This window comes from Electrophorus electricus, chromosome 1, assembly GCF_041902795.1.
Source record: "Electrophorus electricus isolate QZ-2024a chromosome 1, ASM4190279v1, whole genome shotgun sequence".
NCBI classification, from domain to species: Eukaryota; Metazoa; Chordata; class Actinopteri; order Gymnotiformes; family Gymnotidae; genus Electrophorus; species Electrophorus electricus.
In genome coordinates this window covers 5,529,715-5,557,604 of record NC_137497.1, presented here as the reverse complement: position 1 = coordinate 5,557,604, position 27,890 = coordinate 5,529,715, and the positions used below count along the sequence as shown (strand labels likewise).

At 40.0% G+C, this 27,890-nt stretch overlaps 1 protein-coding gene, 1 long non-coding RNA gene and 1 pseudogene across 5 annotated transcripts in view; 2 read left to right on the top strand and 1 right to left on the bottom strand.

Annotated features, from left to right (window-relative positions):
- The window catches only part of LOC145656918 (uncharacterized), a 234,143-nt gene that overhangs the window by 150,286 nt on the left and 55,967 nt on the right, over positions 1-27,890 (top strand). The window lies entirely within an intron of this gene.
- The window catches only part of LOC145651154 (uncharacterized), a 139,265-nt pseudogene that overhangs the window by 60,403 nt on the left and 50,972 nt on the right, over positions 1-27,890 (top strand).
- LOC145643330 (uncharacterized) overlaps positions 14,024-27,890 on the bottom strand; it is a 31,119-nt gene continuing 17,252 nt past the window's right edge. For 2 of the 4 annotated variants that reach the window (XR_014122525.1, XR_014122524.1), the window contains exons 3-4: positions 24,333-24,712; positions 18,016-18,659 (exon numbers count right to left, since the gene is read on the bottom strand). This is a non-coding gene — a long non-coding RNA (uncharacterized LOC145643330). Of the gene's footprint in view, positions 15,033-15,111; positions 15,163-17,890; positions 18,660-24,332; positions 24,713-24,793; positions 25,346-27,890 lie in introns of those variants that run through there. The other 2 variants (XR_014122527.1, XR_004776027.2) reach the window with 2 other exon arrangements.

The window sequence follows — 27,890 nt, the reverse complement described above, 5'->3', positions numbered from 1 at the left end:
ATTTCCACAACAAAACTGATACTTGACACTAATCTGACATCAAGGATTATGTGATTCTGGTCAAATTTTCCTTTGACCTCTAAACATCCTAGACCGATCATCACTCCGACATGCTTACCCTCATACTGTTATCAGTGCTATTCTGCTTTAAAGAGATGTAAACATTCACATATACAGGTTTTCACATCATAGAGCCCAAGGCAACATATGCCTTTGGAAGATCTTTTAATTTTTTTTTTTTAATCTGAACTACTACATCTGTGATGCAGTGGTTCATATCGTCTACACAGTTCTCACAATAATTCCATACCCATCATATTTTTTTAGGCTTTAATCCTGATTCAGGAAATCTAGTGCATGATTTAGTTGTATTGTTCACTTCAACATTTCTGAGTGTTTAACTTTAAATGTTTTACAGCCTCTGTTGGAGAATCATCTTCGACCAGCTCCTCCGAGTCGTTGCAGAGTTCAAACAGTAAGTTTTTTTTTTCTTTTTTTGCACTGTTACAAGAGTCATTTCTATGCAGAAGATCACAAGATTGGAAACTTTATTGAATGTATTTACCTTGTTTGCTAGGTTTGAACTTAAGTTGAAATAGTTTATACTCTTGAGATATTTTCTTCCTTTCTTCATTTTATTTATGCCACCAAAATAAGTAAATCTGTTCATTCTTTAAATTCCTAGCCATTCCAATGTCAGCTTGGTTAGTTCATCACCTCTCATGACCCTAGACCTGGACCAGTTACTATCAAAGATGTTACAATATCTTAATTACATTTGTCACATTGATAAGGTTTAGCTTTTAAAACTGTATGTAAAATATGTTTGCTGTAAACCGCTGTCAGCTGTGTGAGCGCTTTAATCCTTTGCCCAGACCAAATCTGATAAATTCAGATACACAGTGTGGTGCTGGATCATCATGCCAAGTGACATGTGCTTTGGCCAGTAGGGGGCAGCAGTATGACAATAACTGTTTCAGGCTCATCTACACTGCCGAGTCCTCTCTAAGAAAACAGTGGTGTTAAGTACATTGGTCTCAATCAGCACATGAAGTTTGCTGGATATAATGCAAACATAATGCAGTACACAACAGCAAACATTCATAGACTCCTAGGCTGGCCTTCAAATGCAAACTGAACACTTATCTATTTTTGTAATATTTAGAATGATCATTGGTCCTGCACCTGTTGGGAAACCAAAAGTCTAACATGTCTAGCTTGATATTGTTTGTTATTGCACATATCATTGTCTGTTATAGAGCTAATATGTGTTTTGCACTTCATGGCATCAACACTGATCCCTGTATTTCAACAGTATTCTAGTTCATTGGTATCTTGAATGTTAACCTTGGATATATTCTATGAATAAATGACACAGCACTTTTGTAAGTCATTAAGAGCATCTGCCAAATGTTGTAAATGTAAATCTTCACCACACTTGATATACATACATCACCTGGTCATCTGTCTAATTCTGTGTTAAACAGATTCACATATTCACATCATACAGAGTTGTTGTCGTCACAGCTCCAAATGCAAATGTGCAAAAGACCTGTCTAAAATTATTAATGTAAAAGACAAGTCTTGGCGTTGATGATGTAAAAGACCCATCTATGAGTTACTAATGTAAAAGACCTGTCTAAGAGTTTCTAACATACACATACTTAATGATGCTAAAGCTCATGTACTCCTAGTCCACTTTTCCTTTTTCATAGCAGCAAATCCATCAGGTAGTAGTTTATATTCTACAGTTCTTAAAACAATTCTCTATCTATCATTTTTAGCCTTTAAACCTGTTTCAGCATCCTTCAGTACATGTAAGTGATGATACAATAAACTAATGGACTATTTTGTTGTATTCATTTTCCTTTATCATCAATCTCTGCATTTTTAACTGTGTTAAATGTTTTACAGGATCTGCTGAAGGATCATTGTTCACCATCAGAATCTCTGTGCTGATTTCAAAAGGTTTTTTTCATTTCTTCTTCTTTTGTAATGTGTTATGTATATAGTTATTTCTAAACTGACATATCTGTCAAGCTCTGTCTACATAAGCCTGATCCAATAAAAAAACTTTAGGTCCCATAGAAATAATTTCTTTGTATTTTTCTTTTTTATACACAGCAAGAGAGTTAATGATGGAAGAATTCAGAGGAGACATCTGCTGATATTATAACAGTCTTCATCGAACTTGAGACATTAAGTCTGTTAGGTGCCCCCCTCATCTGTATCGCTACCTAGCCATGTGTTCTAGATGTCCCTACCTACCATGTGTGTTTGTTGTTGTACTTCCTCGCTCTGCCCCCTATTCATGCCACACCCCTTTCTGAGTAACTCCACCTTGTTAGTCTCACCTTGCATCACCTGTGCCTCGTTTACTTTCTCTGATTCCCTCACATATTTAGTCCTCTGAAAGAGCGGTTGAAAATGTATGTCATTGTGCCCAGAGACCAAACTCTTAAATGTGAAGGGTTATGTGTTTATACATGCTCTGACTTATATAAAGTCATGATAAAATTAAAGCTGTGTAGTTAGATATTTTGTTACCAAAATTTAAGCCGGTCTTAATTGGAACATGCTGTGGAAAATGCTATAAGCCTACAGAGTAATTTTCATGATATACTAGAAGAAATGTGTATAAAGTGTGAAGGTTATGTTAAAACAGAAGTGATTCAGATGGCTGCTAGGTTTGAGCGACGTTGTCGCTGACCTATCCATGATTAGGAAGCGGGACTAGACCGGAGCGTTTGGGAAAGTTTTTGGCTGGAATGCATGAGAGAGAGCAGCCATTTTCCCCTGAAGTTTCGGTTGTTGGAGACTTACTATACGTTGTATATAGGCTCAAACTGTAACTTTTCCCTATTTTTTTCTTTCAAGTCTAACGGTGTTTTTTAATGTGAAAGTATTCTCCATGCTGTAGGCATTGTTTGTTTGTTTCGGTTCTGTGACGAGAGTTGTTGTTTTTTTTTGCGCCACTAGTGGTGACGTTAATAGGTAACTATGGTTCAATCAATCCTACTTGTTGACTCGGTTTTCGTTGTTTATTTGCTTCTGTTTTGCGATTGCTTTCCTTTGTGCAGGTATATATGCATTTTTTAAAAAATGTGTCGTTTGGGGTATTTACTAACCTGTCAATCATTCGGGTCATTAATCACAAGGCGGTTTAAATGGATTTATTACTATCAACGTAGTAGTAGACACATTTTTGGAGGCACTGTGCTAACTTGCATTGGTCTAACATGAAATTTCTGAGGTGCTCCCCTAAATTATTTCATTAGGGAGCATTTAGGGAGGGGTTACATAAGTATGTAAAGAATACACATTACCAGCAGTAAAGTAAATATCAATATTTATTGGTGTTTCTAAGCAGATTAATCAAAGCCTTCAACCAGAGGGATGGGAGTTTGAGGGTGCAGCATGGTATTTCTCACTTTGTTTGCCCAGCTGATGAAGGACCTTGTGAGCATTAAAACCACTGACAGTCAATTCTATTCAGTTCACCTATCTCATGACAATGGCACATGTCAAAGGGTGGGATATATTTTCATTAAGGGAATTTGATGTACTGAAAGCATGAAAAACTGGCCAAACCGAAGATCTGCAAAACAGATCTGACCCGTTCATGCATGGGCTCCACAAGACCTCAGAAGGTGATGTGTGGTATCTGGCACCAAGATGATGGCAGCAGATCCTTTAGATCCTGTGAGGTGGGGCCTCCATAAATCAGACTTCTTTTTTTCCAAGCATATCCCACAAATGCTCAAACAGATTGAGATCTGAGGAATTTGGAGACCAAGTCAACACTTTATAACTCTTGTTTGTCAAATATGTTTCCTTCTTAAAATTGGCCACTTTTGGTAGGTACTAACCATGGCATACTGGGTAAAACCCACAAGACCTGCTGTTTGAGATGCTTTCATCCAAACATCTAGTCAACAATTTGGCCATATGAGTTACTCTGACTTGCTTGCTGTACCAAGCTTTAATTGAAAATGTGAAGATGGACTCGGGGATGGCTGAATAGATCAGAATGAGAAGTTGATACTTGATGTATTTTTTAAGCTGCCTAAGTCATTATTGACCTTTTGCAATGTGTTCAGTGTTAATTTTTCCACTTCAGTTTATCGCTAATGAATGATTAGAGAAAGTTAAAGGTTTTGGTGTTGGGGTTCCTGTTTATCTTATGGGTATTTTGAGATTTGGTATTCATTGGAATTCAAAAATGTCTTTCTGAGTTTTGGCTCTATTAAACATTCTTTGATATGTTCGTAGGAACAGTTTTAGATGGCTAGTGTGGTGTCATTTATACATTATGGCTACAGCGTGATCAATCATACTTTAAATCATGCACTTCCTGATTGAGGAACACACATTATCCTCCACCACACATCGCATCACCTAGAATCCCTGAACACTTATACATGTATTCAGTTCAGGCTTTAGTTCTCCATCAACCCACTCAGACCCTTCTCCATTCTCTTGGACGTGAAGATTAACCCAGCCATATGCCATTGAATTTGAGCTTCCTGTGAACCAGGCCACAGAGGGGGAAGGTAAATAACCTAATCTCATATCCTGGTACTCCCAGTACAAGCGTTTCTCAGGGCTGTGTTATACACCAAGTGACAACTTGGTCTACCTGAATGCAATATTGGTTTTTATCATTGTTGAAAATGAGGCAAATGGTGTAGGTGTAAGCTGAGAAGAGCTGGGGGAGGAACACAGATCTGAGGATCTGCTGTACTGGCAAGGGAGATACAAGATGTAACAGTCAGCAGTAAGGAGGCAGACGCATGTGCGGAGTAGAGAGAGATTTATTAGGGGCAAATCCAGATTCAGAGTCATTATGAAGGTCCAGGGTCATTGAGCCAATATGGAGAGTCTGAGGATACATGATTAACAAGCAAATACAAGCACACGAAGGCAAAATGGGGAAAGCAGGCTATAACAGAGGCTAAGAAACATAAAAGCTAGGATAAACATGCAGATTAGGAGGCATGGAGTACAAACTTGCGGGCATACAGATACCAATGTATGTTTTCTTTCTCCCTGTTTTGCTCTTTACTTGTGTATAAGATAGAAAATTCACCTTTTATTTTGTAATGAAATTATGGCAGTTTTACAAATTTTCATTTAATGCATAAGCCACACCTCCAACTATATAAAGAACAGTTTGATTCAAGAGCCACACTTCCTCTTCATGTCTGAGCAGGGTTGGTTTGTATGTCGGTTCTGATTCTTCTGTTCCATGGCATTGATATTAATACTAATCTAATTTACATTATTAGAGAGTAAACTTTCTTGCTTTGAAGATGAAGATAACATTTAAAATTACAAGATGACTTTGTGTTCAGAGTAAAAACTGTTTTTTACTGTCCCCCTCAGAAAGGTGTTTGTTTTCATTGTGTGTTGTATTTTGGATTGCAGATTTGATCCCAGTGACTCTGGGCTCTCCAGTCACTTTAATATTGGTGGAAGAACCTGGTGATGTCACACAGAACCAGCTTGCATACATTGGGTTCACGCAGACAGCTCTGTGCCAGACCAACTTCAATGCCAGCTTAGCAAAAATATTTAACAAGTCCCTGTAATTTCGTTAAACAGAGTAACAGATGATGCAATGCAACACGTTTACAAGTGAGAGGTGAGTTTTCTAATCATATATTATACATGAGCAAGCATATAGCATGTTTGATTAAAAATGTTATGATATTTTATTTTAAATTCATGTAACATTATTTTTTCCAGAGCGTTTTAAAGAGCAGTTCTGAAGGTTTGTTATATTCTTCAGCTGATCATTTAGTTTGATTTTATTCTGCTGCTTAAAACATAAATGTTATTTAACTACAATAATTAGATCAACTGCATTGTTTTGTCACATGTACAGATTTAAAAAACTCCTTTCTTTAATGTCTTCTTCAGTTCACTGCTCTTAAAGAGTTTTCTTCATGCTGTGGTGGTGTGATTGTATCAGTTTTGATGGGGGATGTATCCTAGCCTCTGAGAGGTGAGGTATGATGAGGAAGGGGCTGGTGGAGTTGGGGTGGGGTACCTCACATCTGTTTATCAGAACGTGTATTCCAGCGTGGGTAGGGGGAAGGACTTGGGTGGAGTTGTGACTTCCTTAGAGAATCAGCCAATGGGAGGGGAGTGTGAGAGTCAGTGATTGAAAGACACACAGCTGAGACCCTTACGCATGTTTGAGTATCAGTACGTGACCGGCAGTGTAGCAGAGCAGACGTTGAAGACTGGGTGGTACGTATTCAATTGAGGCTCAAAACCTTTATTTACTTTAATCACTTGATTATTTCTCAATTAAAGGAATTTTAAAAGTCAATAAAACTATTTTGAGGACCCTCATTGTGTTTTATTTAAATTTCATATGTAAGTGTTGTCATCATATATCATGTAATAAATATTAATATATAATAAATGTGTGGGGTTATGTCGAGGCGGGGTTCACCTTTCACCTCTGACAGCTGTCAATCACTTTTGATGGGTACTGTATACTATCTCTCTCTGCCCTTTCATTGCTAACCTGGGTCACAACTGAGATTGAACCAAGATGAACCCAATTTCACAATTAAATCACCCCTTTTAACTAAAATTACAATGAATACAGCTAGATTAGCATATCTAAACCATCTTGTTACAACAAGTGCTACAAAACAATTACAAAATATTTAAAAAGCTACTAAACTTACTTTCCACCAATACTGTAATTTTCAAAACATGTAACTTAGCAATTTTACTAATACTCATTCATAATTTCTATTCTTACCTATGGACTGGTACATGTATAAACCAGGTTAGTGGTTAATGTGACATCTGGCAACATTCTCATCTTGTGGCTGAATGAAGAATACAACAGAAGTTTTCACATCTCAAGCTTCAGTGTACAACTCGCACCTATGAAAATAAATTCAAGTGTGTGAATGACTTTATTCAGTTTAAAGGTTGCACAGATGTTTCATGTTTTAGCTGATGTAAAGACTGAAAACGGAGACCAATTATGTCAGGTCTTTTTCATCCTTATTAGGATCTTATAAATGATCATATATATCAGTCAAAGACAAGTGTACAATTTTTGGAAAAAAATCAAAAGCATTTTCTAATACCTTAGTTGCTTACGTATAGAAATGTTTCATAATAATCTGCATGAGTGTTTTATATCATGTGTAATGTAAATTTGCCTTTATCTAACAACTACAGTAATTCAGTGTTCCCGTATAATGTGCTGAAGAGTTTAGAAAAGTGCAAGTATAACCATGATCCACAAGCACCTAATGATAATTCTATGTGGTCTTAGCACATACTATGCATACAAGGATTTAAATCATAATTTTATGACAATTTGTGCTACAGTATGTGATGAGTGCAATAAATAACATTTGGTCACAAATCCAAACAGCTGTAGAGAAACCTTTTTATTCATAAACATGATGATCTTCTAAAAATGATAACGTGCTGACAAGAAAGCAACAGAAACTTAAAGGAACTGTAAGAATTAAAAGTTACTCATTAAAACATTTCATGTGTTTCCACCATTAAGGTGATTACCATTCATCACCATACTCCATTTTCAGTGCAGAATTATTCAAATCCAGTCTTGGCACTCCTTCTAGTGGTGACATTGTGCTACAACATCTGATTCAGCTCCTCAGCTATGTATGCAGTTCTTCATGAGCAGAATGAGGTGTGTTAGAAAGCACTGGGTAGAGGAGGGGCACTTCAGGCTCCGCCCCCAAGGTTTAACCCTAGCAGTGCTAGAGTTGACCAGCATGCATTCTGATGGTTTATAACTACTAATCTGTAGTGATTCACTGCCTAATTCATCAGTTAATGGCCCACATGATAAATATGTTTCAGGAAAACAAGAGACTGTATAAAACCTTTCTATTTTGTGAGAGAAATTGCTAACTGAATCGTTGTGTTTCATATCCGGGTGCTTCAGTGGAGGATGGGAGGTGCAGTGTGGTGATGAACTCATGTCACCATTCAGGTCTCCTGTAGATCTTCTCATTTTCTTCTTTCATAGATACATTTCTGGCTACTGTGAACAGGTGTTCAGATTTAGTGTTATTGTGCTTGCTTGGTAACCCTTTTGGTCCAATTAATTGTCATTATCAAAAACAAAACAAAAAAACAAAAAACGAGACAGCAAAGAGAAGGATCCCATGAACATCTCTTTATGTCAAACGAGGAAGCCTTTTGCACCACTAGAGGGTGCTGTGACGGCAGACACGGGAAAGTAGCTGAGTAACATGGTTTACTTTCCTTTAAAGAACGGAATGCTCGGAGGAAACTATGTTTTCTTGTCTCCTGCTTTTTCTAATACTACAGGTTAGTTCACTGTAAACCCTCAGTTCAAGTGAGTGGATAGTATGTCTAGGAATATAAGGAATACTCACTGGTAGCATGAAGCAGAATGAATTATCGAGTTCATTAAAAAAAAAACAAAAAAAAAAAACGGAATTGTCGAACGGCAGAATATTTCATTTTATAGTCTAACTTGCTGTGAAGAGTTTTCTCGCAGTATAAATTGTTTGGTAAGGGTCTGTGCAGATTTTGGAGTGACTGGGTGGGCTGTGTTCCGCCAGGGAGAGTTCGCGGATGCAACAGTCGCATAAGTAGTTCGTTTTCACGCGAAATATAATGTTTCCCTCCATGTTAATGGTAGGTTCCATGTTGGTCATCACAGATAGACGGACAGAAGAGAATTATTCTGTGAAACGAAAATAAAACGGGTATTACATAATAGTAGGCTAATGGTTATGTACCTAACGTTGCATAGTTATACATTTGAGAATATTAGTATATCGATGTCGTACATGTAAATTTAAACACAGGAAATGCGTGTGGAAATATAGTTTTCCTAGGACATGATAGGAGTTAATAAAGCAGTGAATGTATTATGTAAATGCCACTAATATGTCTGCTGAAATATGTTGAAGTTATAAGTTGTTTTGAATGAAAAGAGCATAAAGGAAGGAGAAAAAAATACATCAGTGAGATGTTTAATAAAGACAAAGAACAGCCTGCTCTGAGGAAACCCATTTATGTCTCTTGTCTGTTTATCCTAATTCTACAGCTACAGGTCCATAATAGACTTTTATGGTGCATAATACCTGAGACCTGTAACCACACACATCCTTGCTTGAAGCACTCATTTTTGTCTTTTTGAGTCTTTATAATGTTTTTGTTTGTAAATATTATAAACTCCTTAGAATTATGCGCAAGTTTGTAGCAGGTGTAAAGTTTTCAGTATACATACGGCGTACATCTAAGCGTCTAAACAATCACATGTTTAGAAAGTGTTCAACAACTTCCATAAGATGTGTAACGGTGCCTCTCTCGTCTATGTCCCTCCCCCATGTTATTCCTGTTTGTTGTCGTAGTCAGGTGTTCTCTGTTGTCCCTCCCCCTGCTCCGCCCACAACTCCTGTCACTCCCCAGGCTGAGTCCGTCCACCTTTGTCCAGATAGTCTCTCCCTCATCTCTACTGTGTTTCATTCTCTTCCATGATTTCTCCATGTATGTGTTCCTCCCGTTTCCTGACTTCCATGTTGATTATTATCTTCATGTGATTGATCGTGCGCTACGTTTTTACTTTCAGTTTCATTAAACGTCTTTGTGTTTTTGGACTCTCTCCCTTTATTGCTCCCACATGCCGCTCGTCATTACAGATAAGCATAATGATCTACATAATGATACACATAAGTATAATGATCTATAAACTTGGGCCACATAGAAAGACTTGTCTCTAAATAAAAATCACTAAGCAATTTGTGTTCCATCATATATAAATTGAATATATTAACTGAAAGTTGTTTCTGTAAGAATGTTCTTACTCTGCTAATCAATAATCAATGGTAACATTGAAAATTCTTTTAAGACCCTTAAGTCCTTTTAAATCTGTTAAATGCTTTTCTCTGAAAACTGTATTGCATTTGAATACAGGAAGAAAAAAAATGGAACTACAAGATTGAGGAGCTGTTTAAAAATTACAATTTACATTTTTCTTGGCTATGTCAAAAAGAGATTTTTGAAGCAGATGTAAAACATTCCATTCAAGATCCTATGGGAGTTTAAATTGGTTGGTCATTAATAAATATTAATTTAGGTAATTCAAGTTCTTTTAGGTTTAATGTTTTAGTTTAGTTTTAATGGGGTATAAATATGAGGTGATATGTAAGATTGTACACTTTATCATCCATCAGCATGATACTCCTGACATTCACTGACCTTGAACAGAGCATATATATCACATGAGCAGTAGGGTATACAGTATTCTGAGGTATGTGGTATACAGTATTATGAGATGTGTGGTATACAGTATTATGAGGTGTGTGGTATATAGTATTATGAGCTGTGTGGTATACAGTATTATGATCTGTGTGATATACAGTATTATGAGGTATTAATACGGTATTATGAGGTATTAATACAGTATATAGTATTATGAGGTATACAATATTATGAGCTGTGTGGTATACAGTATTATGAGCTCGGTATTTAAACTACAAGACTGAGGAACTATATTTCACAAACACTTCTGCTCATTTCTTAGCTGGCTTTCAGTCAGAAACTTTGCATATATTTGTAGAAACAGAATAGAAAAGTGCTCCTCATGTTCCTCCTCACATAAAGGAGCAGATACCTGTCCTTCCCTTCTACAGCCCTGTACAGCTCTCCTCATGTAATGGCCCATGTCCCGGTATCTCCTTCATGCTTGTATGCTTTTGAGGACTGTGCTGGGAGACAGCAAACCTTCTTGCAAAGGGATGTATGGATGTGACATCCTGGAGGAGATGGACTACCTGTGCAACATGGATGGGCTGCAGGTACCAGCTCTTGTTACCAGTGTAATGTTCAGAGCAGGAGTTTCAGAGCAGTGCATAAATTCATAGCAGGTTTACAGAAGTCTGAATGTATGTGGCTCAAAGCAGTGTGTGAGTTTAGAGCAGAAGGTTCATAGCAGGAGTAGGAGGTTCATTACCACTAACTAATTTGCAATTTCCTCAACCATGGCCATTGATGAGCACTTTCATCCATCTCTGATAACTCCTTTAAAGATACTCTTAGTGAACTGATTCTAAAACCAAACTCTACAAGCAGTGAAGAAGCTGAATTGGCTACAGATCCACTAGTCCCCGTCTCTGCTGGCCTAACGTGCCTGACAACCACAGTCCCTTACCTCAGCTTCCAAATCTACATATTTCAGGTTCTTGCTTTCCTCAGTTACTCATTAATACATAAATATATGAAAATAAACTCCAGAATAAACAAATACATCTAAAAATAAAGGCCACTTTTTTCCCTTTCTTTTATGTTTCTGGCAGATCACATTAACAATAATGAAGAAAGTTACACAGCAGCAATAACAGCTTTAATACTTTTGCATCTGAACATCTTTAATATTTTTAGGCAGTGGTGTTGCGTTGGTTCAGCTTTCGTGTACAAAAGCAAATACTTTATTGGATTCTAGTTCTTTTTCCATAAATTAATTTACATATATTGGAATGATTAAAAACACTGTTAATAATTATTTCAGCAATATTTATACATAGTAAACGTATGTCAGTGTGTTAGCTATAGTATATCGGTGCTTTAGTTGAATTGGTCCAACCAAATCTGTCTGACATTGTTCAGTTTTGTTTTTTCTAACATAATTTCTGTGGGGAAACAATTTTTTTCCCATAAAAAAAAAAAAGATCACCAGGAATTCATGAGTCAATAATAAAGATAATTTTACAGATAATTAACAAGATTCCAAGGTAACTGTCAGGTTCACCCTCCCTGGTGTCACGGTACCCATGGCATTGCCATTATGCTTATTTACATCCAGTTTTGTTTCCTCATGTTTCATTGTTTTGGTTTCATTCTGTTCCACCCCCTTGTTAGTATTTATGTCTGTTATTGTACTCACCTGTATTTATTAGTCCTTGTTAGCCTTGTAAACCTTATGTGTTCACTGTGTCTTTGAGAAGCCTTGTCATCATTTGTTAAATTTCTGAGCAGTTTGTTTTCATGTCTGTTTCTTTGGATTACTGGATTTCTGCATGCAATTTTGGATCACCTTCTTTGCCTGTTCCCTGTCTGTTCAGTTTCCTTTGCTGACTGCTTTTCAGGATTTATGACCTTTGTTTCTTATTTGGATTAAGACTCTTGACTAACCATGTTGTCTATTAAACTGCGTTCACTATACTGTATTCAACCCTGTTTCTGTTAATGCTTGGAACATACAGTCACACACTTCTAAAAGCTTTATCTCTTTTGAAGAAAATGTCCCTAAATTAGCAATGTTGTGTGTAAGTAAATCATTAATTTACACATAATCTACAGAGTTTCCAAAACACAGTAAGATAATTCAAGCCATGGACCTTAGTTAACCATCTAACACATAATCAAACATACCATATTGACCCTCGTTCAGACAGTGATATCTTTGGTGTGAAATTATCATATAAAGTTACAGTGAGGTATCATCAGGTGTATAAAGTACACCTGTTCAACTCACTAAAAAAATATATCCAATCAGCTAATTACAAGGCAGCAACTCAATGCATTTAAACAGGTGGACATTGTCAATGCAACCTGCTGAATTACAAATCGAACATCACAATGAGGAAGAACGGTGATTTAAGTGACTGAACATGGCATGATTGTTGGTGCTAAATGGGCTTGTCTGAGTATTATGAAAACTACTGTTCTACTAGGATTTTCATGCACAACCATTTCTAATGTTTACAAAGAATGGCCCTGAGAATACCCAATTCTTCGGGCAAAAATGCCTTAGTTATTTCAGTGGTCAGTGGAGAATGGCCAGACTTTTTCAAACTGATAAAAAGGCAAAAGTAACTCAAATAAATACATGAATATGGTAGCACACATGGAGCCTTTGCTCTGGTGGATTGTTGTGGTCTTCGTGTTCATACTTGTGTTTGTCAACTAGCAAATATACATACACCTGGAAAAATCTTTTAAAAAATCTTTTAAAATAACTTTTTAACAGACTGCTCACAAACAGTTAAGGTGGGAGCTTACATCTCTTCCTCATTTACTATTAACACAGGAGCCCCTCAGGGGTGTGTTCTGAGTCCTCTTTTGTTTTGCCTATACACGCATGAATGCGGACCCACCTTTAACACAAATACCATAATTAAATTTGTAGATGATTCCACAGTGATTGTCTCGATACACAACAGAGATGTACAAATTTGCAGGTTGCTGAACTTTACCATTACTCTTATGCACAGGTATCATCATGGATGAACCAGAATTGTCGTGGATGAACCAGATATATTGAGAGATAGTTTTTTGTGTTTTTTATGTTTCACAAAGCTCATGCAAAAAGTCTGGATATCTTGCAATCTCATTGCTTCCAATTCATGATGAACATTAAGGTCATTTATGATAGGGCACCCAAATAACAAAGGCCCTGATGTCCCTAAACAAAAACCCACCCTAGTGATGTCACGATACGGCCCCGCCCCCTCCTCAAACATCTTCATGTGTGTGTGTTTATCTGTGTTGCCACGCCCTCTCGTGTTAATCTTGAGTGTATATATGTCTCCTATGTTGTAGTATGTGTTGTTGGTGTTTGAAATGTGTTAGTGAGGTGTGCTTTGGTAGATGTGTCACCTGTGTGTGGAATAAAACGTATGTTGGAACGTGCTCCTTCTCCGCATCCTGTTTGCCTCATAACGTCACAGAAACACCAACCGAAGAAGGATGCCTGGGAAGGGCAAGAAAAAGGGGAAGAAGGGGAGAACACAAACACTATAAACCTTCACAATGTTCAGTAACTATCACACGATACTTTATTTCTTCAGGGTGCAGTCGGGTCTTGGACAGCAGCTGCTTAAAAATGGTAGAACAGAATAAGAAAGATTGCATAATGCTGGATGCTGTCATGACTGAGGTAAGATTTTTTTATTTTTTATGTTTGTCTTTGATTTACATGTATAGACCTTTGAGACTTTTGGGGTTTATATATATATATATATATATATATATATATATATATATATATATATATATATATAAACCCAAAATGGTCAGGAACATAGTAAACACAAATATGAGGGTGAAGTGGAGCAGGATTTCAAATGACACTGATATTTTGTGTTTATGTATGTAAACACGTATGTAAAACATATTTTGTTTTACAAGGCCCTCAAAATGGCTTAATTTAAAGTGATATTGGTTTTATGTAAGAAATATTTTATAACAAAAATTACTAACTGAAAAAGCTGTTTACATAAATATTTGTCCCTGCTGTGGAAGCACTATGTTTAAACATATGAAAGATATTGCGTTTATCAGCATACTGTTGCCTTACAATCGGCCTCTACTGATTCCTAAAAAAAATACCACTGAGTGAACTATGAAACTGAAGGAAATCTGTGAAAATTAAGACCAAAGAGCATTCTTGTGATGAGTGTTCTTTTGATGAGTCTTCTTCTGATAAGTGTTCTTGTGATGAGTGTTCTTGTGATGCTGCTACATCCACACAGGCAAAAGTAAAATCTGTGAGGTAAAAATCAGACTAAGGGGTAGACAAGCAAGAGAACAAACACAGGTAATCCATGAGGACCAACTAACAGTAAAGAGAGCACATAGAGCATGAGTCAAAAAACATGAGAGCACAACATGGCTTAAACAACAGCTTAGAAATGCATACTATACAGACCTACAAAAGGCATTTTACCAAAGGCAAAACACTGGGTTTAAATAGACTAAAGACCTCAGCCAGGTCCTTGTGCAGTGCAAGGAAGGGATGCCCAAGGGAGATTTAACTTGATGGGTTGTGCTGGAGAGATGAACAAATAAAAGAATAAGTGTTCTATGTGGGCATTGGCTGTCTCTAGCCAGATGCGAGGAGTGTTGTATGATAAACCATGTGCCCACAGGACCTCCATCCAGTGCACACACGTGTAGGTGGGACAGCACTGGAATGGGCCAGATCCGTAGATTCTGGGCAAGACCCTGGTCCATTAGGTTGTTGGCTGCTCTGGAGTCAATTAGCGCTGAAACAAGAGAAGATCGACCTCTGGGCATAACCCTCACTGGCATGTGAAATATCAAGGCGAGGGGAGTGTCACTTACCTGGTCGCATCCTCTGTCCTCTGCTTTGCACTGGACTCCAGCCTCGCCCACCTGCATGGCATTTTCAAGAACTATAGTTATAGCCACCTTAAATGTTCTATAGCCCACACAATAAACATGCATTATTAATTTAAATCATCAATAGTTCTCATTAATTCTGTGTTACACAACCATGCTATTGTGTCTCCAAATTCATAATATACTGAGATAAAAGGTGGACTACTAGGCTGAGCTCCCTATTCATATATTTCCAGTATTGCCCTTGTCTTGCACCCTAGGTCCAGGAAAAGCAGGACTGAATCTCACTGTGTACTGCACATTGTGTATGGAAATGATGACAAAGATGTAGGCCCTACTACTTGAAGGCTTTTCTATATGGCGAAAAATAATAACATATCCAATGTAAAATGTATTAAATATGCTTCTGGCCATTATGTGTTGAGACAAGGGCCACAAATAATCCACAGGTTGAAGGTTCCCTACCCAACTTTTATGAGATGATGTATGAGATGACATTTCATATAACAATTCATAGGTTTCTGTCTATATGATTATGGCTATACTTTATTAGTCTCTTACAGCAACAACAACAACAATAGAGAGATGGCAAGACTTGGCACTGGGTTCAAATAGACAGTGACACTGAAGGGGTGCTGTGCTCCCTGAGCCAGTACCTCCACTCCTCAAAGGCTTCATGACCAGCAGCTCCCAGTCTCCTACCCCGTAGTTCCCTTCAGATGGGGACTGCTTGCTGTCAGTCATAGGAGTGTGAACAGACCAAAATGGGGTCAATGTAGGTGACCACAGATCTATCCAGGAAACTCCCTTAAGACCTCATTTATGAATGCCTGAAACATGGAAGGTCCCAAATGGAAGAACCAGGTGCTCATAGTGTCCTTATTCCAATTGTCACTTTCCTTCATTCATAAAAGATTGCAGGTTACCTTACTATAATTAATTAGATATGATTATAATATTATTATAATTATACAACAATAAAAACAATAAATAATAATAATAATAATAACAATAATAATAATTTAATCCCATGAGTGAGTGAATTCCCAGCTCCCTGGGTAGATTTGCTCTCCCCCAATGTTCAGTTCAAGGCTACGTCCTCGGCTAGTTGTCAGAACTTTCCTATAATACCAAAACATTTCCACTGTAAGTCAAGAGAGGAAGTTCTTAGCTATCAACCTTGCAAGTTTGGGTAGATTGTAATGTACCATATTATCATTAATGATGACTTGATCTTGAATCTCTGAAGATCGAATAGCTCCAGCTCTCGTCTCCTACGCAAGTTCTCATTGGTTCTGCTCTGTGTCACGTTACATATTACTTCCTCGTTTGTACGTCGATTTTTGCAAGTCATGTTTGTAGCATCGGAATATTTTAATCCAAGAGTAAATTAATTTATACATTTTTGGTTTAATCAAAGTTTCTTTCAAAACTTTGTGACGTCTGCTTTTCTATGGATCACATTAACACGATTATGAAAGCCCTGCTACTCCTCGTGTTTAACATTTATTCGGTATTGGCAGGTATGTAACTGGTTTCTACTTAGGCGTTGGTTCTCTTTAGGCGTAATCAGGCCTTTGTTAAAATGTTTAGAAAATACACTTAGTATACAGTAGTTTAAACAAATATGTACTGAATTTGACATCAAGGCAATATTTAGGCATTTCACAAAAATTATATATTAAATTAAATCATACAATTTATGCGAATTATTAAATGTGGACTGAAGTTTCCGTCTTCACGGCGTCTGATCTGTTTTAAAACAGGAACCTGCTACTAAACGTGGCAAACATGCAAACTCTGTCCAACTTGCGGTGTGGTAATTGTAACATAATTACTGTAGTTATATATTCAACTGCATATCTTGGGTTAGTCCTTTTCCTTGAAATTTATTTTCTTTGGTGTTTGTGATCTAAAAGCCTGCACACATTTACTATGTTGATAATGTGTAACAAAATTATTTTAATTCATTTTGAGCACTAATGCTACCTAATGCTTCATAGATCTGTCTTATTCAGCCTTCTTTCTTTTTTTTTTGTATTTTCCAATTTTGGTGTCTATCAAATCAAGCATGTTTGTGCACTTCTTAGTGAGATATCATTAATATTCTGTGGGTAGATGTAGCTACCAAATTAATATTATGTGGAGCAAAAGTACCAGGAATCTTAGCTCAGCACATCATTTAACATAATTGACTTTAACGTAATTGTGATGTGATGTACATTTGTACATGGTCCATAGCAGTTACTGTATGATCCCTATATAATTTGTGTGTAGGTTATGTCACAGTTCCATTGCAGAATGTGCATCATACATATATAAACATTCTAGCACACTGGCATTAATAATAATAAATTAATGTTTTAATGTTTCATGTTTTAATAAAAAATAATGGCTGTATTTTTCCTCTTTACAGACAATTGCACTCTACATCATGTCTGCAATGCAGTTACTCTGGGAACAGATTTCCTAGAGGGCACTGCTGTTATTCAGGTGGATAGTCAATGGATAATGAACATTACAGCTAATGATCCACTACTGGACTACAGCAACATGACACAGATTCAGCAGAGAATTCAGGAGATCTTCAAAGACAGTGAGGCTACTGGAATGGGACACTTTAATCAGACTGAAGGTGAGGATGAAAACATCCATAAACAGCAGCAAAGTGACACTTAGCAACATTTATTATTACAGTCTAATATTGAGTATTGTCGTATTCGTTGATGCAGGAAAGAAGAGACCGGAAACAGTGCGTTACCTTGTAGCCTTTGATTAATGCAGAGCTCTGGAGATGTCCCTTCACAGCGCAGTGCGAGTGAGATCCAAAACATAACTTCGCGACACACATACTTATAGTTTCTCTCATCCTGTGCCACTTAGTACTTTTCCATTTCAGCCCTCGCCTCCATCTAACTGTCACGTACACATGTCTTCTTGCACAATCGCACATATGCACATCCAAGGCGTTTCCTGTGATTCAGTAATCATGTCTGCGCATACAGCAATTATTTTGTTAATTCAAGCATTAATCCTATTCCATTTTATAGATTATTCTCTATTTATATAATCTTACCATTCACTCAGTTTATGCAATCCCACAATTCCCCCTTTTGATCTCTTCAAAGAGATCACCAATCACAGTCCTTTGTTCCGGAATCTCCTGTCTTCTTACTTTGGGGTGTAAGGATGGACTACCTTGACCCTTTTGTTCCCGGAGATTATTCTGCCTCCTCTGTGTGGGAGTGAGCACCTGATCCGCCTGGTTCAGGTGAGCTGAATGATGCTTCAGTGAGATCCCTCGCTGTCTCCTGCAGACTCCTCTGTGGTGGCTCTGCGGTGGCGCACTGGTTCAGATGGAACCATGTCTCCCCTTTTCCCTTCAGGCGTACGCTGTGGCTGGTTCTCTCTGTCACCTGAAATGGACTTGTCCACCTCGGCTCAGTCCACTTTCTTTAGATGACTCTCAACAGCACCCACTCGGTAACAGGTATCGTCTGGGTTTGTCTGCTCCCCGTCCGGTCTCCCACCTGCGTAGAGAAAGCTGAAATGATACAGCAGTCGCTGGGGTCCTGGAAATCCTCGACCTGTCTGCAATTCAAAAGGGATAAGACCAGTTTTTGCGTTCAATGAACATCTAATGTACATTAATGCCAGAGGTAAGGCATCAATTTTGGCCAATTTGTTCTTCACATTTAGATTCATCCTTTCCACCTTACCTTGAGACTGAGGATGATACATTGTCCCAAATGAATGTTTCAGACCCAGCATTTGCTCTGCCTCCTGCAAATCATGCACTTTAAAATGAGTTCCATTATCTGATCTCATGGAAACCCATGGAGAGGGATGTACTGGTTCACCAGGAACTTCACCCATGCTTCCCATTTTGTTGGCCATGCTTCCGGCCACCCTGTGTAGCTGTCTACATACATCAATACGTACCTGTACCCTCGTGCTGAATCCACCATGTCTGTGTAGCCCATTACTATCTCTTCCGCTGGTGTTAATGCCAACGGATACGTACCAGTTACAGGCTTAATTGTGGGTCTGGGATTGTACTGTTGGCATACTCTACATGCCACCCAATGTGCTACCATATCCTTCAGGTACAGATGCCACCAGTTTTCCAGGTTCCTCAGCATTTGGCAAATACTTACGTGACCCATCCCATGAGCTTCTTCTAGTACCTGGGATCTGAGCCCTGGTGGAAGGGCTGGTTTTCCCCCTGGGCCCTGCCACACTCCATCCTCTACTCTTGCTCCCTTTTGATGCCACATTGTTTTTTCCTCTGGACCTGCCTGCTCCTGCACTTCCCTGAGTCTTTTGCCATTCAGGAGGGGCTCCATCTCTGCTTCTGCACATATCATGTTGTGTTCTGCTTTGTACTCTGTTACCTTCTTTGCAGCCTCATCTGCAGCTCAATTTTCTTTAGCTATCACCGTGTCTCCATCATCATGTCCCCTGCACTTTATGATAGCTACCCTTTCTGGTCCCTGTGAGGCCTTTGCCAGCTCCCTCATTTCTGCCTCATGTTTAATTGATTTGCTCCCGCTGTCCTAGACCCTGCTCTCATCCATTGTCCCAGCTCCACATGTGCTGCCCCTACCGTGTAAGTGGAGTCAGTATAAATATTCACTTCCTTGCCCTTAGCTAATTTCAAAGCCTCCACTACTGCTATTACCTCCGCTTGCTGTGCTGATTGTAAGCCCATCAGCCTTTCTGATTTTATCATCCAGAATTCATCCACTTCTCCCTGTGTTTCTGCCACCACTGCGTATCCTGCCTTTATGTTCCCGTCTGTTCCTCTATATCCACACCCATCAGTGAACAGGTTCCATGCTCCTGGAACTGGTTCTCCTTCTAGGTCTGGTCTCACCTTCTACTGCTTTCTCTCTTCCTGTTTGCACTGATGAGGCTCTCCTCCTCCCATTGTGTCTGCCATGTTGATTCCTTCATGTGTGTACGTGATGTGTGGTGCTTCCAAAATTTTGCTGATCCTCTGTTGCCTCAGCGCTGTCAGGGTGAATGCTTGTGAATTCACGTATGCTATTACACTGTGTGTGGTTAGTACCGTGATTGGATGTCCCATTAGCAGATGCGCTATTTTTTGGATCACTTTAGCCACTCCTGCCACGTGTTGAGTGCATGTTGGGAGTCTTTTTTCCATGTTGTCTAGCTGTATGCTTACATGCATGAGCACTTGTCTCTCTCCCCCTTTTTTCTGAAACAGCACCCCGTTTACTGTGCCTGCTGTTTCAGAAACATCCAAAAACAATGGTCACGTGTAGTCAGGAGAAGCGAGATCTACGGCTTGAGCTAACAACTGTTTGAGCCTGATAAAAGCAGTTTCTCTGTCTTCTGTCCATTCCAGTGTGGCATTGAGATTCCTCATACCCTGCACCTTCACCATGTCCCATAAGGCCTGGGTGTGGCCCACGTAGTCGGGGATGTAGTGTCTGCTATACCCTGTCAGTCCTAAGAAGGAGAGCATGTCCTTCACTCTCTCTGGCCTAGGATGATGTAGTATGTTCACCCTATGTGAAGGGGATAGCCCGGTGGCGTTCTGGGAGACTGCTTGACCGAGAAACAACCTGCTTCTGAGCTACCTGCAATTTCTTCTTGCATACCACAAAGCCCTGTCACCACAAATGCATCAGCACGTTCTCGGTGGCCTGAAGGCAGGATTCCACGTAGTTTCCTGCCAACAAGAGATCATCCACCTATTCAATAAGGGTCACATCGGGTGGTATTTTACAATCCTCCAGGGCATTCCAGAGGACCTGATTAAAAATGCCAGGCGACAAAGCAAAGCCTTGTGGCAACCTAGTATATCTTAATTGTTGACCCCTATACGTGAATGAGCTAATGTCCCGACACGATTCATCTAACGGGACGCAAAACAGAGTGACTTGTAGGGGGTCTGGGGGCGGCACGTACGGTTCTAGCAGAGTGATCCATGGTTTCCAGGCAAGGTAGGCAGACAGGAGTCCACCATGGGCAGTGGTCTCAGGTTGCAGGAGGCCCCAGTATATGTCAGCCCAATCTCTCATGACTGGGGTCATCAGACACTGGCCTGTGAGCCCTCCACCATCGAAGCAGTGGATTGTTGTTCCATTGGGGAAGTTTACTGGTAGTCCTTCAGAAGAACACAGCACTGTAGCACCGCTCTTAATCAATAGATCACGTCCCAGTAAGTTCATTGGTGTAGACAGGGCACATAGAAATGAATGTGAGAAAACTTGCCCCCCTACTTCCACTCTTAAGGGCAAAGTCAGAGGCAGACACTGAGGTTTCCCTGAGAACCCTATGACGTTGATATAGTCCTTCCCCAGTTTACCAGGGAAACAGAGACCTTGTAGAGCAGATTGTGTAGCTCCAGTGTCCACAAGAAATTGCAGTTCATGGTTCTCAACCATGATGGACAGCATAGGGTCTGCCAGGTTCATGCTGTCCGGGTCGTTTCCGGGGGTTTGTCAGTATGTCTCTCCCTGGCTGGGGTCCCACTCGGCCATGGGATACATTCCACCAGGTGCGACTCTTGGATTTGCTGCATAGTGGCCTCTTCCACGGCCCTGGCCTCTCCTTTGGGTTTGATTCTGGGGACACTCCCTCACCCAATGATCCGCCTGCCCACATACGAAACATCTCTCTGTGTATCCATATCCCCCGCTCAGTCCCCTCGGGCCCCCTGGCCTTCCCCGTCGGCCATGCCCAGCAGGACCTCCACGTTGCCCACTACCTCTAAATCTACCCCGATTACCCATTGAGTTTCCTCATAACTGCTTGGCAGATATTGTCGTTCTGGCTCCTGAGGTGCCCCGGCGACCATGACTACTTTCTTTTTCTCAGTGGCCTTGTTCCTGGCCTCGCCTACCTGTAATTTTAGTAGTTGGGTCTGTAATTCTAAGATATTTTTTTCCTTCCTTTTTCTTGTGCTAATGAGAGATGATTCATAAGGTGCTTATTCCATGTGTTAGAGTCGCTCCCTGGCAGGTCTGGGTTTAATTTCATGGCGTCTCCCCCCAGTACTGCATTTCTAAACCATTCCTGGTGTAAGCCCTGTCTGCCTGGGTGATGCCCCGTATATTTAATCCAGTTGTCAGTACATTTAGCTATGTAGTCACGAGGGTTTTGACCACTTTCCCATTTGAGCTTGGGTGTGGCTGCCCCACTAGGGAGTGGATACCTATCACTTAGTGTGTTACCAACCCCACTAGACACCTGCGTAAACCTTGTGGAATCAGCCAGTCTACTGGTTCCTACATTTTCCTCAACATCTCTAAGTTCCGATGGGGTGAAGCATCTCACTGCTACTGCTCTAAAATCCCCTAATGCTAAATTTGTCCTGCAGTTAAGCAATCCAGTTTAGCTAACCAAAACCCTCCTCCTAACTTATCCACCAGCGACTGCAAGTCACCCAAAGTGAAGGGCTTATATCTTCTGTCCCCATCCCCCAAAGTAATTAACGGCATATTCTGTACCGTGTCTTCTAGCTCTGCTTTGGGAATACTGCGGCCGCGCAGTTCCAGGGTGCCCCGTACGCCTGTTCCCCTTTTCACTACTTGCTCTACCCTCTTTAAAGTTTCTTCCCCGAGGTCCTGGTCGGCTTCCTGTCCGTCTGAATCCTCATGCTCACTTTCTGTTTCCCAAGTCTCTTCTAGCTCACATACCACTTTTCCTTTTTTTTACATTTTTTTCTCGACTTTCTTGGGTTCCTTTTTCTGTCCTCTGCATTTTAGTTCTCCCTTTCTTACTTCTTTTATCTCAATCTCTCTGTGTTCTCTGTTGCGAAATGGCCGATAGTCTGCAACTTCCTTCTTCTCATGTTTTTTCTTCTCTCCCCTGCTCCGCCGCGGGGACGACATTGAAGTGCATTCATGATAGTCTGTAATAGATTCGATGTCTCCCTCTTCCTCATCATTCTCGCTATCCTTTTCTTCCTCCTCTATCTCGACACGTCCAGCCGTTACCCGTAAAACTGGATATATACCTGCTGGTGGTGCGGGGCCACTCGGTCCCTGACTTTTTCTGATTGTTGTTTCCTCCACCGGTGCACTAGGCTTCGTTTCTACTGATGTCCTTGGTTCCTCACACAGAAAGGGTGATGCCGTCTGCATCTCCTTACTTCCAGTTTTTTCTTTGTTCCGTTGCGCCGCACTCTGCCACCGTCACCTCTCCTCCTCACGCTGTTCCATTATCCTCTTCCACTTCCCTTTTTTTAATCTCCCTGCTTTTTCTCCTTCGTTCTCTGCCTTTTCCTTGTTTCTCACGTTCATCGGTTTTACCTCTGATCCAACCCCCCAGACTTACTTTGTCTCCTGATCTGCCTCCATTTTCCTTTACTAATTCTATTAACCTCTGTTTGAGTTCCTTCTCTCTTCTCTTATGATCTTTTTGTTTTGTTACTAAGCTTGCTGCTGCTATTACATTGTTAACTTGCATTTCCAAACTTACCCAATCTCCGGGTCCCCATCCATCATCATTCGTTTCCCTATCGAATTCACCATTCATAGTGACTACGTATTTGATCTACTCTAAACTTGTTTTTAAATTATTCCTCAATAAATATCTTAAAATTACTTACCACTCCTCTCCTCTGACTCCTTCTCCTTGCTCTTGCGTCACTACTTCTCTCTCTAACCTGAGTGTTTTGTTAGCACCGTTAGGTTTCCGCACTCAGGTGAGGCTTTTCGTGACCACCATAAGTTCAACTTCTCTTGTAGAATTCGGGGCTCTCGTACTCCCTGGGCCTCTAACCCTGTTCTGCAAATTCGCAGTTATTTGGTGATTTGGGATGTCTGTCTTTCCCAGTCCTCCAACCCTGTTTTGTAAATTCACATACTTCCTTAAGAATTTGTGGCCCTTTCACCACGGGACTCTAACCCACTTCAAGAATTTGTGGCTCTTTCACCACAGGACTCTAACCGAGTACTCTTTTACCAAGAAGAAAAGCGATACAAATACCGATAGGGATTCGGGGGTCCTGAATTCCCCGGGCCTCTAACCCAGCTGTCGCGCCGGACCTAACGCCTCGTCAGACAATAGTGGTGTTGCCAAAACAAGGACGAGCACTATTCTTTCATATTTTTATTTCCTTATTTCCATACACTGTTCTGTCTAATTTTCAGATCTTACATATGGACAGAATCGTCACTAATTTAGAATATTCAATGTACAGAATTTGATAATAGGTTTCTGCTTACCTTATTGTTGTTCGGCCGAAGTAACAATTGAGTCCACTGCATGATCAGCTGCCCGAATGATTCTTTCCTTTCATCACGTCGGGGTCACCAAATTGTCATATTCGTTGATGCAGGAAAGAAGAGACAGGAAACAGTGCATTACCTTGTAGCCTTTTATTGATGCAAAGCTCTGGAGATGTCACTTCACAGCGCAGTGCGAGTGAGAGCCAAAACATAACTTCGCGACACACATACTTATAGTTTCTCTCGCCCAGCACCACTTCTGCTTAGTGCTTTTCCATTTCAGCCTTCGCCTCTGTCTAACTGTCACGTACACATGTCTTCTTGCACAATCCCACATATGCACATCCAAGGCGTTTCCTGTTGTTCAGCAATCATTTCTGCACATACAGCAATTATTTTGTTAATTCAAGCATTAATCCTATTCCATTTTATAGATTATTCTTTTTATTTAATCTTACCATTCACTCAGTTTATGCAATCCCACAGTATCCATGGAAACCAGCAGTCAGACGGTAACAGTATGATGTATTCTGTACCTCTACAATGTACAGCTTCCCCTTGTATTGTTACTTTGCTACAGTGACATAGCAACAGCAGTCAGAGAAAATGTATATACATGACTACAATCTGTGTCGCAATAATCACTTACCTCCTATGTAAAACCACATGAAGAAAGTTCCCAAACTGTTGTATTTATTGTTTTCCCACATTAGACAGACACCTTTCTCTGGAGCTAATTACAAAAGTGCATATTTACAGTTACACCATTTTTTATTAGTATATCAGTCCACCCAAAAGTGGGTGCTGTCAAGGTATAAAGAATTGTGCATCTAAAAAATTACTATTATTAGTTAAACAAAGTACATATTATATAATAGTTTAAAGTCAAGGACATAGAGAGAAAGAAACACGATCATCTTGTAGTTGTTCTGTGATATTCTTGGGGTAAGGTTTAATTTTAGAGTGAAGAAAGAAAATTGTAATAGCATACTATAACAATAATATTAATCTATTCATTTAGTGATAATAAAAATAATCCCCAATTGAATAAAAACAGGTAAGTATATGTAATATTAATGGAGTGTGTGGAACTGTAGAATCTATGGGTGATGTACTTAAAACAGTGTGTGGAAATGTAGAGTCTACTGGTGATGTAGTTGATGTAGTTAAAGGAGTGTGTAGAACTATAGAGTCTATTGGTAATGGGAACTGACTGTGTAGAACAGTAGAGTCTAGTGGTGATGTTAATTTGAATGCTAAACTTGAAAATGCATTCAACAGTAAATCCAGTTATAAGAGTAGCTAAAGAGTAGAGGAGAACAGACCTGAAGAGAAAAGCAGAATCTTAAATTGTTTAAAAGAAGGTGTGTGTGTGTGTGTGTGTGTGTTCTCTGAATGTCCCTTTCCAACCATATAAACAGGTGTTGATAGTCCAGCTCCCCATAAAACAAGTCAACAAGAAACAGGGGTAAACTAAATAAAAATGTAACAATTATACAGTTTTAAAATATAGATGAGCCCCACATACAGCAACTTTTTGAAAACACTAAAACAGTTATGATGTAGTGTCTATAAATATTAGGTGCACTTCTAAATATGCAATGGCATTTTCAAGAAAACTTGCAAAACTGTCTGCTTTCACACACAAAAATAAACCCAGTGGTGTCATGTGTGTGACTCTGTAGGTGTTCACACAATGCAGCTGATGTACAGCTGGGAGCTGGATGACAATGGAACCAAGAAAGGATACATGCAGTATGGATATGATGGAAAAGTCTACATCAGTCTGGATGTGAACACCCACACCTGGAGTTCAGCTAATGCTATAACCAAATACAAGTGGGATTCTGATGTTGCTAATAGTGTGGACCAGAAGAACTACCCATTCCCCGTCATCACTATAAACTTGCTGTTCAGAGACACTGCATTCCCCCTTATCACTGTAAACCTGCTGTTCAGACACACTGTATTCCCCCTCATCACTGTAAACCTGCTGCTCAAACACTCTGCAGTCCCCCTCATCACTGTAAATCTGCTGTTCAGAGACACTGCATTCCCCCTCATCAGTGTAAATTTGCTGTTCAGAGACACAGCATTCCCCAACATCACTGTAAACCTGCTGCTCAGACACACTGCATTCCCCCTCATCACTGTAAACTTGCAGTTCAGACATTCTGCATTCCCCCTCATCAGAGTAAACTTGCTGTTCAGAGACACTGCATTCCCCTTCATCACTGTAAAGTTACTGTTCAGATACACTGTATTGCCCCTCATCACTGTAAACCTGCTGCTGAGACACACTGCACTCCCCGTCATCACTGTAAACCTGTTGTTCAGAGACACTGCATTCCCCCTCATCACTGTAAGCCTACTCATCAGAAATACTGCATTCCCCCTCATCACTGTAAATCTGGTTCTCAGACACACTGCATTCCAATTCATAACTGTAAACCTGTTGTTCAGACACACTGCACTCCCCCTCATCACTGTAAACCTGATGTTCAGACACATTGCATTCCCCTTCATAACTGTAAACTTGCTTTTCAGACACACTGCACTCCCTCTCATCACTGTAAACCTGCTGTTCAGACATTCTGCATTCCCTCTCATCAGTGTAAACTTGCTGTTCAGAGACACTGCATTCCCCCTCATCACTTTAAGTCTGCTCCTCAGAAACACTGCACTCCCCGTCATCACTGTAAACCTGTTGTTCAGATACACTGAATTCCCCCTCATCACTATAAACCTGCTGTTCAGACACATTGCATTCCCCCTCATCACTGTAAACCTGCTGTTCAGATACACTGCATTCCCCCTCATCACTGTAAACCTACTGTTCAGATACACTGCACTCCCCTTCATCACTGTAAACCTGCTGTTCAGACATTCTGCATTCCCCCTCATCAGTGTAAACTTGCTGTTCAGACAAACTGCACTCCCCATCATCACTGTAAACATGCTGTTCAGACACATTGCATTCCCCCACATCACTGTAAATCTGGTGCTCAGACACACTGCATTCCACTTCATAACTGTAAACCTGCTCCTCAGAAACACTGCATTCCCCCTCATCACTGTAAACCTGTTGTTCAGACACATTGCATTCCCCTTCATAACTGTAAACCTGCTTTTCAGACACACTACACTCCCTCTCATCACTGTAAACCTGCTGTTCAGACATTCTGCATTCCCTCTCATCAGTGTAAACTTGCTGTTCAGAGACACTGCATTCCCCCTCATCACTTTAAGTCTGCTCCTCAGAAACACTGCACTCCCCGTCATCACTGTAAACCTGTTGTTCAGATACACTGAATTCCCCCTCATCACTATAAACCTGCTGTTCAGACACATTGCATTCCCCCTCATCACTGTAAACCTGCTGTTCAGATACACTGCATTCCCCCTCATCACTGTAAACCTACTGTTCAGATACACTGCACTCCCCTTCATCACTGTAAACCTGCTGTTCAGACATTCTGCATTCCCCCTCATCAGTGTAAACTTGCTGTTCAGACACACTGCACTCCCCATCATCACTGTAAACATGCTGTTCAG